This window comes from Protomyctophum parallelum (assembly GCF_964188405.1).
Source record: "Protomyctophum parallelum genome assembly, chromosome: 7".
Taxonomy (NCBI): Eukaryota; Metazoa; Chordata; class Actinopteri; order Myctophiformes; family Myctophidae; genus Protomyctophum; species Protomyctophum parallelum.
This window is the reverse complement of record NC_139705.1, coordinates 25,104,999-25,119,004: the sequence shown is the minus strand read 5'-3', so window position 1 is coordinate 25,119,004 and position 14,006 is coordinate 25,104,999.

The following is a 14,006-nucleotide window of genomic DNA, read 5'->3' as shown; positions in this document are numbered from 1 at the left end:
TGTATTATGATTAAACGTGCATTCTGGTATATTGTGAATCAATGATTGAGAAAAACATCAAAGGGGTTTGAACCCGTAAAGTTCTATAAAGTTGTATTAAGAAGTCGGGCGTCTAGACCGCTAGACCACTGAGGACGCTGCCAGGAAAGGGACTCATGTCTGTATTGCCTATTTAAGCCGTGACGTAACCCGCTTCCGGGTCTTACTCAAGGAAGCCACACGTCATACATTTTCTTTGTCGTGGACACTTTACAGTTTACATTAATAATAATTATACTCGAGTTGGAAGCATTAAGACACATTTTAACCCTCAATGGCTTCCTTTCTGAAAAATAACGTTATTGTAAAAAATAAAAAGATTCACGCGTTCAGAATCATAATACGGGACCCGGATGTAACATAGGAGGACTAGCCTACAATAATATATGACTACAAGAAAAACAAAAGACTCGCGGGCGTGGCCTCACGTCACACCCGGAAGGAAGTGACGCCAACCCCTCAAATACGGAAGAGACGCGTGGAGGGGGGTTTTGCTCAGTGTTGTTTTGATTTTGCCACGTCACCATGTCCGCCGTGGCGTCGTCGTGTCCGCAGCAAGCAGGTACGTTAAATGTTATTTAATACTTAACGTTGTTGTTGTTCAAACATCTGTGATCACTTTATATGATAACTTTGTTGTGATGTTTATATATTATGTTCGTGCCACTCGGAACCGTGTTCCAGTAGCCGAGTGGTTACCGTCGGCGCCTAGTAGACAACGGCCAGGGCCCGTGTTCGAGTCCCCATCGAGGACTGAGAGTTTAGCTTCATTTCTTACCAAACTAACACAATTGTTTTAACTTTTCTCGTCGAGGTCCATTATTCATTCAGTATTTGAGCCTAAAAATGGTGGTCCCGTGGCTCAGATACCGAATGAATAAAGGACCTCGACTTGATGCAAACAAACAGTTGTGTTTGTTAAGAAGAAAATAAACTCGGTCATCGACTAGGAAGTGAACCCGGGCCCGGTTGTTCACATACCATCGACGGTATCCATTGGGCTACTGGTACATGGTTTTATAATGTAGTTAATAACATATATGAACACAACACAGTAGGAACAGAGCATTCTGGTTCACGACGGCAGCACGCTAGCTAGCTAACGAACTAGCGTGTTCGTTAGCTAGCTAGCGTGCTGCCGTCGTGAACGTGCACAATGATAGTCAACGGACCAGCGCGTTCATGTGTTTGGGGCCAGGCTGCAATACCTTCATTCGGCCACTATGTCCATTTGGCCTCAGGGTTTCCTCTGGGTGCCTTTTCTCTATTCATAATATACTCTATGCTCACAATGGTGGTCAGTGGCTCAAATGGGTCTGAGAGGCTAAATGGCCTCAAATGGTGGTCCGTGGCTGAATAAATAATCGACTAGAGGTGAACAGAGTAGTGTTTAGATGGTTCTGTTATGACTGCATGCTGTAGTGTTTAGATGGTTCTGTTATGACTTCTCCTCTGCATGCTGTAGTGTTTAGATGGTTCTGTTATGACTTCTCCTCTGCATGCTGTAGTATTTAGATAGTTCTGTTATGACTTCTCCTCTGCATGTTGTAGTGTTTAGATGGTTCTGTTATGACTTCTCTTCTGCATGCTGTAGTGTTTAGATGGTTCTGTTATGACTTCTCCTCTGCATGTTGTAGTGTTTAGATGGTTCTGTTATGACTTCTCCTCTGCATGTTGTAGTGTTTAGATGGTTCTGTTATGACTTCTCCTCTGGATGCTGTAGTGTTTAGATGGTTCTGTTATGACTTCTCCTCTGCATGCTGTAGTGTTTAGATGGTTCTGTTATGACTTCTCCTCTGCATGCTGTAGTGTTTAGATGGTTCTGTTATGACTTCTCCTCTGCATGCTGTAGTGTTTAGATGGTTCTGTTATGACTTCTCCTCTGCATGTTGTAGTGTTTAGATGGTTCTGTTATGACTTCTCCTCTGCATGTTGTAGTGTTTAGATGGTTCTGTTATGACTTCTCCTCTGCATGTTGTAGTGTTTAGATGGTTCTGTTATGACTTCTCCTCTGCATGTTGTAGTGTTTAGATGGTTCTGTTATGACTTCTCCTCTGGATGCTGTAGTGTTTAGATGGTTCTGTTATGACTTCTCCTCTGCATGCTGTAGTGTTTAGATGGTTCTGTTATGACTTCTCCTCTGCATGCTGTAGTGTTTAGATGGTTCTGTTATGACTGCATGTTGTAGTATTTAGATGGTTCTGTTATGACTTCCCCTCTGCATGTTGTATTGTTTAGATGGTTCTGTTATGACTTCTCCTCTGCATGCTGTAGTATTTTGATGGTTCTGTTATGACTTCTCCTCTGCATGTTGTAGTATTTAGATGGTTCTGTTATGACTTCTCCTCTGCATGCTGTAGTGTTTAGATGGTTCTGTTATGACTTCTCCTCTGCATGCTGTAGTGTTTAGGTGGTTCTGCTATGACTTCTCCTCTGCATGTTGTAGTGTTTAGATGGTTCTGTTATGACTTCTCCTCTGCATGCTGTAGTGTTTAGATGGTTCTGTTATGACTTCTCCTCTGCATGTTGTAGTGTTTAGATGGTTCTGTTATGACTTCTCTTCTGCATGCTGTAGTGTTTAGATGGTTCTGTTATGACTTCTCCTCTGCATGTTGTAGTGTTTAGATGGTTCTGTTATGACTTCTCTTCTGCATGCTGTAGTGTTTAGATGGTTCTGTTATGACTTCTCCTCTGCATGTTGTAGTGTTTAGATGGTTCTGTTATGACTTCTCCTCTGCATGTTGTAGTGTTTAGATGGTTCTGTTATGACTTCTCCTCTGCATGTTGTAGTGTTTAGAATGGGGGTGGGCAACTTTGACGATGGAGACTATATTTCCACTATATTTCCACTCTCACTCCAGAGGGCCACGTTGCATATTGCTGTTGTAGCAAAAATAGCCGATGTACAAGCTCAAAACGGGTCACAGTGCAACGCATTTGGGGCTTATTGATCAGCTATTTTTTTTCCCCCAAGACGGTGGATTGTGGCCCATGCCTTCCTGCTGTTATTTGTCATGTTGGTGTTCTCTATATCTTTTCGTCCTGGGCATGACGTTAAACTGTTCCGTTCGAGAGGACCGGCGACCCTTGAATGTAAACAGCCACGAAAGGAAACTATGTGTGTGTGAGGTGTTCTATCATTTCATTCCAGTACTACTACTTTGGGTAGTGGCTGGACGTTTGTGTAGATATTGAAAAGGAGGGGGCGAGCAGGCTACCTTGTGGTAGGCCGTTCTTTTGGGCTTTCCATTTACTCCTCTGGTCATTTAACTGGACATAGAAGCGCCTGTTGTTGAGGAGGCTTTTCCCGACCATTGTGCGGTGTTGGACAGTGTCATAGGCAGCAGAGAGATCTCTGAATGCTGCTCCAGTTATTTGTTTTCCCTCAAACCCATCCTCCATGTGTTGGGTGAGGTTGAGCTCTGTCCAGCACAGGAGCGGCCAGGACGGAAACCAGCTTGGTCTTTAGTCAGCTTGGTGTCTGTGAGTGGTATGAGGCGTTTGAGTAGCAGCCTCTCTTGTAGGTGATGCAGAGGAGGGAAATGGGTCGGTAGCTCTTTGGGGGTGATGGGTCTTTGCCAGGTTTGGGGATTGCAACCACTTTGGCCTTTCTCCAGACAGAAGGGATGGTTTTCTGTGCCATGCATTTATTCAGTATCCCCACGAGCCAGGTCTTTGCGTTAGGTCCCAGGTGCTGTATCATTTCTGCCAGTGTGTCATCAATCCCTGCTGCTTTTCCGGGTTTCAACTTTCCCATTGCAGTTTCGAGTTCTTCTAGGTCGAAGGGTTTGGTTTGAGGGCTGGCTGATTGAGGTTGGTCTGATACCACTGTGTGATGGTATTCTCCTGTGGGTCGGTGGCGGTGTTGGTCACAACTGGTGGCCAACAGTCGTAACCAACACCGCCACCGACCCACATAGAATACCATCGCACAGTGGTATCAGACCAACCACAATCAGCCAGTCCTCAAACCAAACCCTTCGACCTAGAAGAACTTGAAACTGCAATGGGAAAGTTGAAACCCGGAAAAGCAGCAGGGATTGATGACATGCTGGAAGAAATGATACAGCACCTGGGACCTAGCGCAAAGACCTGGCTTGTGGGGATGCTGAACACGTGCATGGCACAGAAAACCATCCCTTCTGTCTGGAGAAAGGCCAAAGTGGTTGCAATTCCTAAACCTGGCAAAGACCCATTATCCCCGAAGAGCTACCGACCCATTTCCTTCCTCTGCATCACCTACAAGCTCTATGAGAGGCACTAACATTTCTGAACAGACTATATTTACATCAATATGTCTGGGTCCCCACATACTCACTCAGGGTTGACGTGTCACACCTGCAGTGATGGGAGGGGCACCAAAATGTGGTGTTTTGATTGGTTGATGGGGGCACTCCCTTAGTATAAAAGTGTATGTTTTGTGTACACATGACCTGATGAAGATCAAATAGATCGAAACGTTGTCAGTATTTCAATACAGAACGTTTTTTTTACACCTGTGATGTGCGGGCTCCATCCAATACCTACACCAGTTGTGATGCAACAGAGTTTGCTGTGACCGTTGTGAATTATGGGTGGTGTGGTCTTTGCCAAGACGGTGGATTGTGGCTCATGCCTTCCTGCTGTTATTTGTCATGTTGGTGTTCTCTATATCTTTTCGTCCTGGGCATGACGTTAAACTGTTCCGTTCGAGAGGACCGGCGACCCTTGAATGTAAACAGCCACGAAAGGAAACTATGTGTGTGTGAGGTGTTCTATCATTTCATTCCAGTACTACTACTTTGGGTAGTGGCTGGACGTTTGTGTAGATATTGAAAAGGAGGGGGCGAGCAGGCTACCTTGTGGTAGGCCGTTCTTTTGGGCTTTCCATTTACTCCTCTGGTCATTTAACTGGACATAGAAGCGCCTGTTGTTGAGGAGGCTTTTCCCGACCATTGTGCGGTGTTGGACAGTGTCATAGGCAGCAGAGAGATCTCTGAATGCTGCTCCAGTTATTTGTTTTCCCTCAAACCCATCCTCCATGTGTTGGGTGAGGTTGAGCTCTGTCCAGCACAGGAGCGGCCAGGACGGAAACCAGCTTGGTCTTTAGTCAGCTTGGTGTCTGTGAGTGGTATGAGGCGTTGGAGTAGCAGCCTCTCTTGTAGGTGATGCAGAGGAGGGAAATGGGTCGGTAGCTCTTTGGGGGTGATGGGTCTTTGCCAGGTTTGGGGATTGCAACCACTTTGGCCTTTCTCCAGACAGAAGGGATGGTTTTCTGTGCCATGCATTTATTCAGTATCCCCACGAGCCAGGTCTTTGCGTTAGGTCCCAGGTGCTGTATCATTTCTGCCAGTGTGTCATCAATCCCTGCTGCTTTTCCGGGTTTCAACTTTCCCATTGCAGTTTCGAGTTCTTCTAGGTCGAAGGGTTTGGTTTGAGGGCTGGCTGATTGAGGTTGGTCTGATACCACTGTGTGATGGTATTCTCCTGTGGGTCGGTGGCGGTGTTGGTCACAACTGGTGGCCAACAGTCGTAACCAACACCGCCACCGACCCACATAGAATACCATCGCACAGTGGTATCAGACCAACCACAATCAGCCAGTCCTCAAACCAAACCCTTCGACCTAGAAGAACTTGAAACTGCAATGGGAAAGTTGAAACCCGGAAAAGCAGCAGGGATTGATGACATGCTGGAAGAAATGATACAGCACCTGGGACCTAGCGCAAAGACCTGGCTTGTGGGGATGCTGAACACGTGCATGGCACAGAAAACCATCCCTTCTGTCTGGAGAAAGGCCAAAGTGGTTGCAATTCCTAAACCTGGCAAAGACCCATTATCCCCGAAGAGCTACCGACCCATTTCCTTCCTCTGCATCACCTACAAGCTCTATGAGAGGCACTAACATTTCTGAACAGACTATATTTACATCAATATGTCTGGGTCCCCACATACTCACTCAGGGTTGACGTGTCACACCTGCAGTGATGGGAGGGGCACCAAAATGTGGTGTTTTGATTGGTTGATGGGGGCACTCCCTTAGTATAAAAGTGTATGTTTTGTGTACACATGACCTGATGAAGATCAAATAGATCGAAACGTTGTCAGTATTTCAATACAGAACGTTTTTTTTACACCTGTGATGTGCGGGCTCCATCCAATACCTACACCAGTTGTGATGCAACAGAGTTTGCTGTGACCGTTGTGAATTATGGGTGGTGTGGTCTTTGCCAAGACGGTGGATTGTGGCTCATGCCTTCCTGCTGTTATTTGTCATGTTGGTGTTCTCTATATCTTTTCGTCCTGGGCATGACGTTAAACTGTTCCGTTCGAGAGGACCGGCGACCCTTGAATGTAAACAGCCACGAAAGGAAACTATGTGTGTGTGAGGTGTTCTATCATTTCATTCCAGTACTACTACTTTGGGTAGTGGCTGGACGTTTGTGTAGATATTGAAAAGGAGGGGGCGAGCAGGCTACCTTGTGGTAGGCCGTTCTTTTGGGCTTTCCATTTACTCCTCTGGTCATTTAACTGGACATAGAAGCGCCTGTTGTTGAGGAGGCTTTTCCCGACCATTGTGCGGTGTTGGACAGTGTCATAGGCAGCAGAGAGATCTCTGAATGCTGCTCCAGTTATTTGTTTTCCCTCAAACCCATCCTCCATGTGTTGGGTGAGGTTGAGCTCTGTCCAGCACAGGAGCGGCCAGGACGGAAACCAGCTTGGTCTTTAGTCAGCTTGGTGTCTGTGAGTGGTATGAGGCGTTGGAGTAGCAGCCTCTCTTGTAGGTGATGCAGAGGAGGGAAATGGGTCGGTAGCTCTTTGGGGGTGATGGGCAGTGTTGGGGAGTATTAAGCTACATGTAGCTGAGCTACGTAGCTGAGCTACATTTTGCTGTAGCTTGTGGTATTTTAGCTACATTCATATTTGTGTACCTCGTCAAGTAGCTCAGCTACCTTTTGGGTCATTTTTTGTAGCTTAGCTACTGAAGTTACAAGCTACAATTTTGGGCAATAACATGAAAGAAATATATAAATTTTGACCATTGGTTGCTGTGTTAATTCTTGTACTAGAACCCCCTTTGAAAAATCAAGGACTGTTCCTTTTTCTGATTGCTTTGAGGGCATATCAGCACTTGACAGCTGCCTCTAATTGGCCTCTGATTGGCCCTGGTATCACAGGGTGGGAGGGGTCTCCCAGGGGGGAGCAGGGGTCTCCTAGAGGGGAGGAGGGGTCTCCCAGAGGGGAGCAGGGGGAGCAGGGGTCTCCTAGAGGGGAGGAGGGGTCTCCCAGAGGGGAGCAGGGGGAGCAGGGGTCTCCCAGAGGGGAGGAGGGGTCTCCCAGAGGGGAGCAGGGGGAGCAGGGGTCTCCCAGAGGGGAGGAGGGGTCTCCCAGAGGGGAGCAGGAGGAGGAGGGGTCTCCCAGAGGGGAGCAGGGTGGGGGGGTCTCCCAGAGGGGAGCAGGGTGGGGGGGTCTCCCAGAGGGGAGCAGGGTGAGGAGGGGTCTCCCAGAGGGGAGCAGGGTGGGAGGAGGGGTCTCCCAGAGGGGAGCAGGGGGAGGAGGGGTCTCCCAGAGGGGAGCAGGGTGAGGAGGGGTCTCCCAGAGGGGAGCAGGGTGAGGAGGGGTCTCCCAGAGGGGAGCAGGGTGAGGAGGGGTCTCCCAGAGGGGAGCAGGGGGAGGAGGGGTCTCCCAGAGGGGAGCAGGGGGAGGAGGGGTCTCCCCGAGGGGAGCAGGGTGGGAGGGGTCTCCCAGAGGGGAGGAGGGGTCTCCCAGAGGGGAGGGGTCTCCCAGAGGGGAGGAGGGGTCTCCCGCATGTACATTCTCAATTTAACGCTGAAAAATAAAAAGTAGCTGAGCTACTTTGAGCTACTTTTTCCATGTAGCTGTAGCTTTACAAGCTACATCTCTCCGGTGGTAGCTATGTAGCTTGATCAAGCTACTGCCATGGTGAGCTACTTGTAGCTTTACAAGCTACGCTTTCAAAGTAACTTGCCCAACACTGGTGATGGGTCTTTGCCAGGTTTGGGGATTGCAACCACTTTGGCCTTTCTCCAGACAGAAGGGATGGTTTTCTGTGCCATGCATTTATTCAGTATCCCCACGAGCCAGGTCTTTGCGTTAGGTCCCAGGTGCTGTATCATTTCTGCCAGTGTGTCATCAATCCCTGCTGCTTTTCCGGGTTTCAACTTTCCCATTGCAGTTTCGAGTTCTTCTAGGTCGAAGGGTTTGGTTTGAGGGCTGGCTGATTGAGGTTGGTCTGATACCACTGTGTGATGGTATTCTCCTGTGGGTCGGTGGCGGTGTTGGTCACAACTGGTGGCCAACAGTCGTAACCAACACCGCCACCGACCCACATAGAATACCATCGCACAGTGGTATCAGACCAACCACAATCAGCCAGTCCTCAAACCAAACCCTTCGACCTAGAAGAACTTGAAACTGCAATGGGAAAGTTGAAACCCGGAAAAGCAGCAGGGATTGATGACATGCTGGAAGAAATGATACAGCACCTGGGACCTAGCGCAAAGACCTGGCTTGTGGGGATGCTGAACACGTGCATGGCACAGAAAACCATCCCTTCTGTCTGGAGAAAGGCCAAAGTGGTTGCAATTCCTAAACCTGGCAAAGACCCATTATCCCCGAAGAGCTACCGACCCATTTCCTTCCTCTGCATCACCTACAAGCTCTATGAGAGGCACTAACATTTCTGAACAGACTATATTTACATCAATATGTCTGGGTCCCCACATACTCACTCAGGGTTGACGTGTCACACCTGCAGTGATGGGAGGGGCACCAAAATGTGGTGTTTTGATTGGTTGATGGGGGCACTCCCTTAGTATAAAAGTGTATGTTTTGTGTACACATGACCTGATGAAGATCAAATAGATCGAAACGTTGTCAGTATTTCAATACAGAACGTTTTTTTTACACCTGTGATGTGCGGGCTCCATCCAATACCTACACCAGTTGTGATGCAACAGAGTTTGCTGTGACCGTTGTGAATTATGGGTGGTGTGGTCTTTGCCAAGACGGTGGATTGTGGCTCATGCCTTCCTGCTGTTATTTGTCATGTTGGTGTTCTCTATATCTTTTCGTCCTGGGCATGACGTTAAACTGTTCCGTTCGAGAGGACCGGCGACCCTTGAATGTAAACAGCCACGAAAGGAAACTATGTGTGTGTGAGGTGTTCTATCATTTCATTCCAGTACTACTACTTTGGGTAGTGGCTGGACGTTTGTGTAGATATTGAAAAGGAGGGGGCGAGCAGGCTACCTTGTGGTAGGCCGTTCTTTTGGGCTTTCCATTTACTCCTCTGGTCATTTAACTGGACATAGAAGCGCCTGTTGTTGAGGAGGCTTTTCCCGACCATTGTGCGGTGTTGGACAGTGTCATAGGCAGCAGAGAGATCTCTGAATGCTGCTCCAGTTATTTGTTTTCCCTCAAACCCATCCTCCATGTGTTGGGTGAGGTTGAGCTCTGTCCAGCACAGGAGCGGCCAGGACGGAAACCAGCTTGGTCTTTAGTCAGCTTGGTGTCTGTGAGTGGTATGAGGCGTTGGAGTAGCAGCCTCTCTTGTAGGTGATGCAGAGGAGGGAAATGGGTCGGTAGCTCTTTGGGGGTGATGGGTCTTTGCCAGGTTTGGGGATTGCAACCACTTTGGCCTTTCTCCAGACAGAAGGGATGGTTTTCTGTGCCATGCATTTATTCAGTATCCCCACGAGCCAGGTCTTTGCGTTAGGTCCCAGGTGCTGTATCATTTCTGCCAGTGTGTCATCAATCCCTGCTGCTTTTCCGGGTTTCAACTTTCCCATTGCAGTTTCGAGTTCTTCTAGGTCGAAGGGTTTGGTTTGAGGGCTGGCTGATTGAGGTTGGTCTGATACCACTGTGTGATGGTATTCTCCTGTGGGTCGGTGGCGGTGTTGGTCACAACTGGTGGCCAACAGTCGTAACCAACACCGCCACCGACCCACATAGAATACCATCGCACAGTGGTATCAGACCAACCACAATCAGCCAGTCCTCAAACCAAACCCTTCGACCTAGAAGAACTTGAAACTGCAATGGGAAAGTTGAAACCCGGAAAAGCAGCAGGGATTGATGACATGCTGGAAGAAATGATACAGCACCTGGGACCTAGCGCAAAGACCTGGCTTGTGGGGATGCTGAACACGTGCATGGCACAGAAAACCATCCCTTCTGTCTGGAGAAAGGCCAAAGTGGTTGCAATTCCTAAACCTGGCAAAGACCCATTATCCCCGAAGAGCTACCGACCCATTTCCTTCCTCTGCATCACCTACAAGCTCTATGAGAGGCACTAACATTTCTGAACAGACTATATTTACATCAATATGTCTGGGTCCCCACATACTCACTCAGGGTTGACGTGTCACACCTGCAGTGATGGGAGGGGCACCAAAATGTGGTGTTTTGATTGGTTGATGGGGGCACTCCCTTAGTATAAAAGTGTATGTTTTGTGTACACATGACCTGATGAAGATCAAATAGATCGAAACGTTGTCAGTATTTCAATACAGAACGTTTTTTTTACACCTGTGATGTGCGGGCTCCATCCAATACCTACACCAGTTGTGATGCAACAGAGTTTGCTGTGACCGTTGTGAATTATGGGTGGTGTGGTCTTTGCCAAGACGGTGGATTGTGGCTCATGCCTTCCTGCTGTTATTTGTCATGTTGGTGTTCTCTATATCTTTTCGTCCTGGGCATGACGTTAAACTGTTCCGTTCGAGAGGACCGGCGACCCTTGAATGTAAACAGCCACGAAAGGAAACTATGTGTGTGTGAGGTGTTCTATCATTTCATTCCAGTACTACTACTTTGGGTAGTGGCTGGACGTTTGTGTAGATATTGAAAAGGAGGGGGCGAGCAGGCTACCTTGTGGTAGGCCGTTCTTTTGGGCTTTCCATTTACTCCTCTGGTCATTTAACTGGACATAGAAGCGCCTGTTGTTGAGGAGGCTTTTCCCGACCATTGTGCGGTGTTGGACAGTGTCATAGGCAGCAGAGAGATCTCTGAATGCTGCTCCAGTTATTTGTTTTCCCTCAAACCCATCCTCCATGTGTTGGGTGAGGTTGAGCTCTGTCCAGCACAGGAGCGGCCAGGACGGAAACCAGCTTGGTCTTTAGTCAGCTTGGTGTCTGTGAGTGGTATGAGGCGTTGGAGTAGCAGCCTCTCTTGTAGGTGATGCAGAGGAGGGAAATGGGTCGGTAGCTCTTTGGGGGTGATGGGTCTTTGCCAGGTTTGGGGATTGCAACCACTTTGGCCTTTCTCCAGACAGAAGGGATGGTTTTCTGTGCCATGCATTTATTCAGTATCCCCACGAGCCAGGTCTTTGCGTTAGGTCCCAGGTGCTGTATCATTTCTGCCAGTGTGTCATCAATCCCTGCTGCTTTTCCGGGTTTCAACTTTCCCATTGCAGTTTCGAGTTCTTCTAGGTCGAAGGGTTTGGTTTGAGGGCTGGCTGATTGAGGTTGGTCTGATACCACTGTGTGATGGTATTCTCCTGTGGGTCGGTGGCGGTGTTGGTCACAACTGGTGGCCAACAGTCGTAACCAACACCGCCACCGACCCACATAGAATACCATCGCACAGTGGTATCAGACCAACCACAATCAGCCAGTCCTCAAACCAAACCCTTCGACCTAGAAGAACTTGAAACTGCAATGGGAAAGATGAAACCCGGAAAAGCAGCAGGGATTGATGACATGCTGGAAGAAATGATACAGCACCTGGGACCTAGCGCAAAGACCTGGCTTGTGGGGATGCTGAACACGTGCATGGCACAGAAAACCATCCCTTCTGTCTGGAGAAAGGCCAAAGTGGTTGCAATTCCTAAACCTGGCAAAGACCCATTATCCCCGAAGAGCTACCGACCCATTTCCTTCCTCTGCATCACCTACAAGCTCTATGAGAGGCACTAACATTTCTGAACAGACTATATTTACATCAATATGTCTGGGTCCCCACATACTCACTCAGGGTTGACGTGTCACACCTGCAGTGATGGGAGGGGCACCAAAATGTGGTGTTTTGATTGGTTGATGGGGGCACTCCCTTAGTATAAAAGTGTATGTTTTGTGTACACATGACCTGATGAAGATCAAATAGATCGAAACGTTGTCAGTATTTCAATACAGAACGTTTTTTTTTTACACCTGTGATGTGCGGGCTCCATCCAATACCTACACCAGTTGTGATGCAACAGAGTTTGCTGTGACCGTTGTGAATTATGGGTGGTGTGGTCTTTGCCAAGACGGTGGATTGTGGCTCATGCCTTCCTGCTGTTATTTGTCATGTTGGTGTTCTCTATATCTTTTCGTCCTGGGCATGACGTTAAACTGTTCCGTTCAAGAGGACCGGCAACCCTCGAATGTAAACAGGAGTAGCAGCCTCTCTTGTAGGTGATGCAGAGGAGGGAAATGGGTCGGTAGCTCTTTGGGGATGATGGGTCTTTGCCAGGTTTGGGGATTGCAACCACTTTGGCCTTTCTCCAGACAGAAGGGATGGTTTTCTGTGCCATGCATGTATTCAGTATCCCCACGAGCCAGGTCTTTGCGTTAGGTCCCAGGTGCTGTATCATTTCTGCCAGTATGTCATCAATCCCTGCTGCTTTTCCGGGTTTCAACTTTCCCATTGCAGTTTCGAGTTCTTCTAGGTCGAAGGGTTTGGTTTGAGGGCTGGCTGATTGAGGTTGGTCTGATACCACTGTGCGATGGTATTCTCCTGTGGGTCGGTGGCGGTTTTTCGCGTCTCGGTTCCTCAGGTGCAAGCTGCATAGTTGGGTTTGTGTGTGTCTTTCTTTTTCTGTCTTTCTTTCTTAGGACGGAGATCAAGGTAGACGCCGTTGGAAGGCTCAACACAAGCCGATGCCCCTAGAGATACATCCCAAAGCTTCCCTCAGGGAGTTCAGCAAGCCAGCTAGCCAGCAAGCCTGCCCAGTCAGCGAACGCAGCCAGTCAGCTCCGCCAGTCAGCCAGTGTAGAAAGTCAGGCTGCCAAGCCAGAGCATATCAGCCCTTGCAGTCAGCCACTGCAGCCATACCAGCCTTGCTCAGTCAGCTCAGCCAGGCCTCTCTCGAGGCCTGGCTCTCTGTCTGCCTGGCCCGGTCTGCCCTGCCCTGCCTTGCAGCAACAGAACCAGCCTTTCTGGCAAGCCAGCCAGCTCAGAATGCGAGCTGAGCAAGCCAGTGCAGCAGCAAGCCCAGACTAGGTTACCGCAGCCTTACTGTGCAGCCACAGCCACTCAGCCAAGACCAGCAGGAGCTGGCCAGGCTCCAACCCTTGCAGCGCAGCCTTAGGCCGGATAGTCCCCCTGCCTGCACTTTGTTGCCTTCCTGGCCTGTCTGCCTGCCTAGGCGCCTCGGTCTTCCTGTCTGTCTGCCTTGGCCTGCCTGTCTGAAACTGGTTTAGACTAACTGCGTGCTTGCCAGCTGCGTTGGCTTGCTGAGCTCGTATTCTGAGCTGGCTGGCTTGCTAGCAAGGCTGGTTCTGTTGCTGCAAGGCAGGGCAGGGCAGACCGGGCCAGGCAGACAGAGAGCCAGGCCTCGAGAGAGGCCTGGCTGAGCTGACTGAGCAAGGCTGGTATGGCTGCAATGGCGGACTGCAAGGGCTGATATGCTCTGGCTTGTCAGCCTGACTTTCTACACTGGCTGACTGGCAGAGCTTGCTGGCTGCGTTGGCTGACTGGGCGGGCTTGCTGGCTAGCTGGCTTGCTGGGCTCCCTGAGGGAAGCTTTGGGATGGATCTCTAGGGGCATCGGCTTGTGTTGAGCCTTCCAACGGCGTCTACCTTGATCTTCATCCTAAGAAAGACAGACAGAAAAAGAAAGACACACACAAAGTCAACTATGCAGCTTCCACATGAGGAAGGCAGGCAGGAAGGCAGGCAGGCACGCAGGCAGGCACAAGCTGCCTGCGTGCTTGCTTCGCCCTCCAGTTGCTGCTCCAGTTATTTGTTTTCCCTCAAACCCAT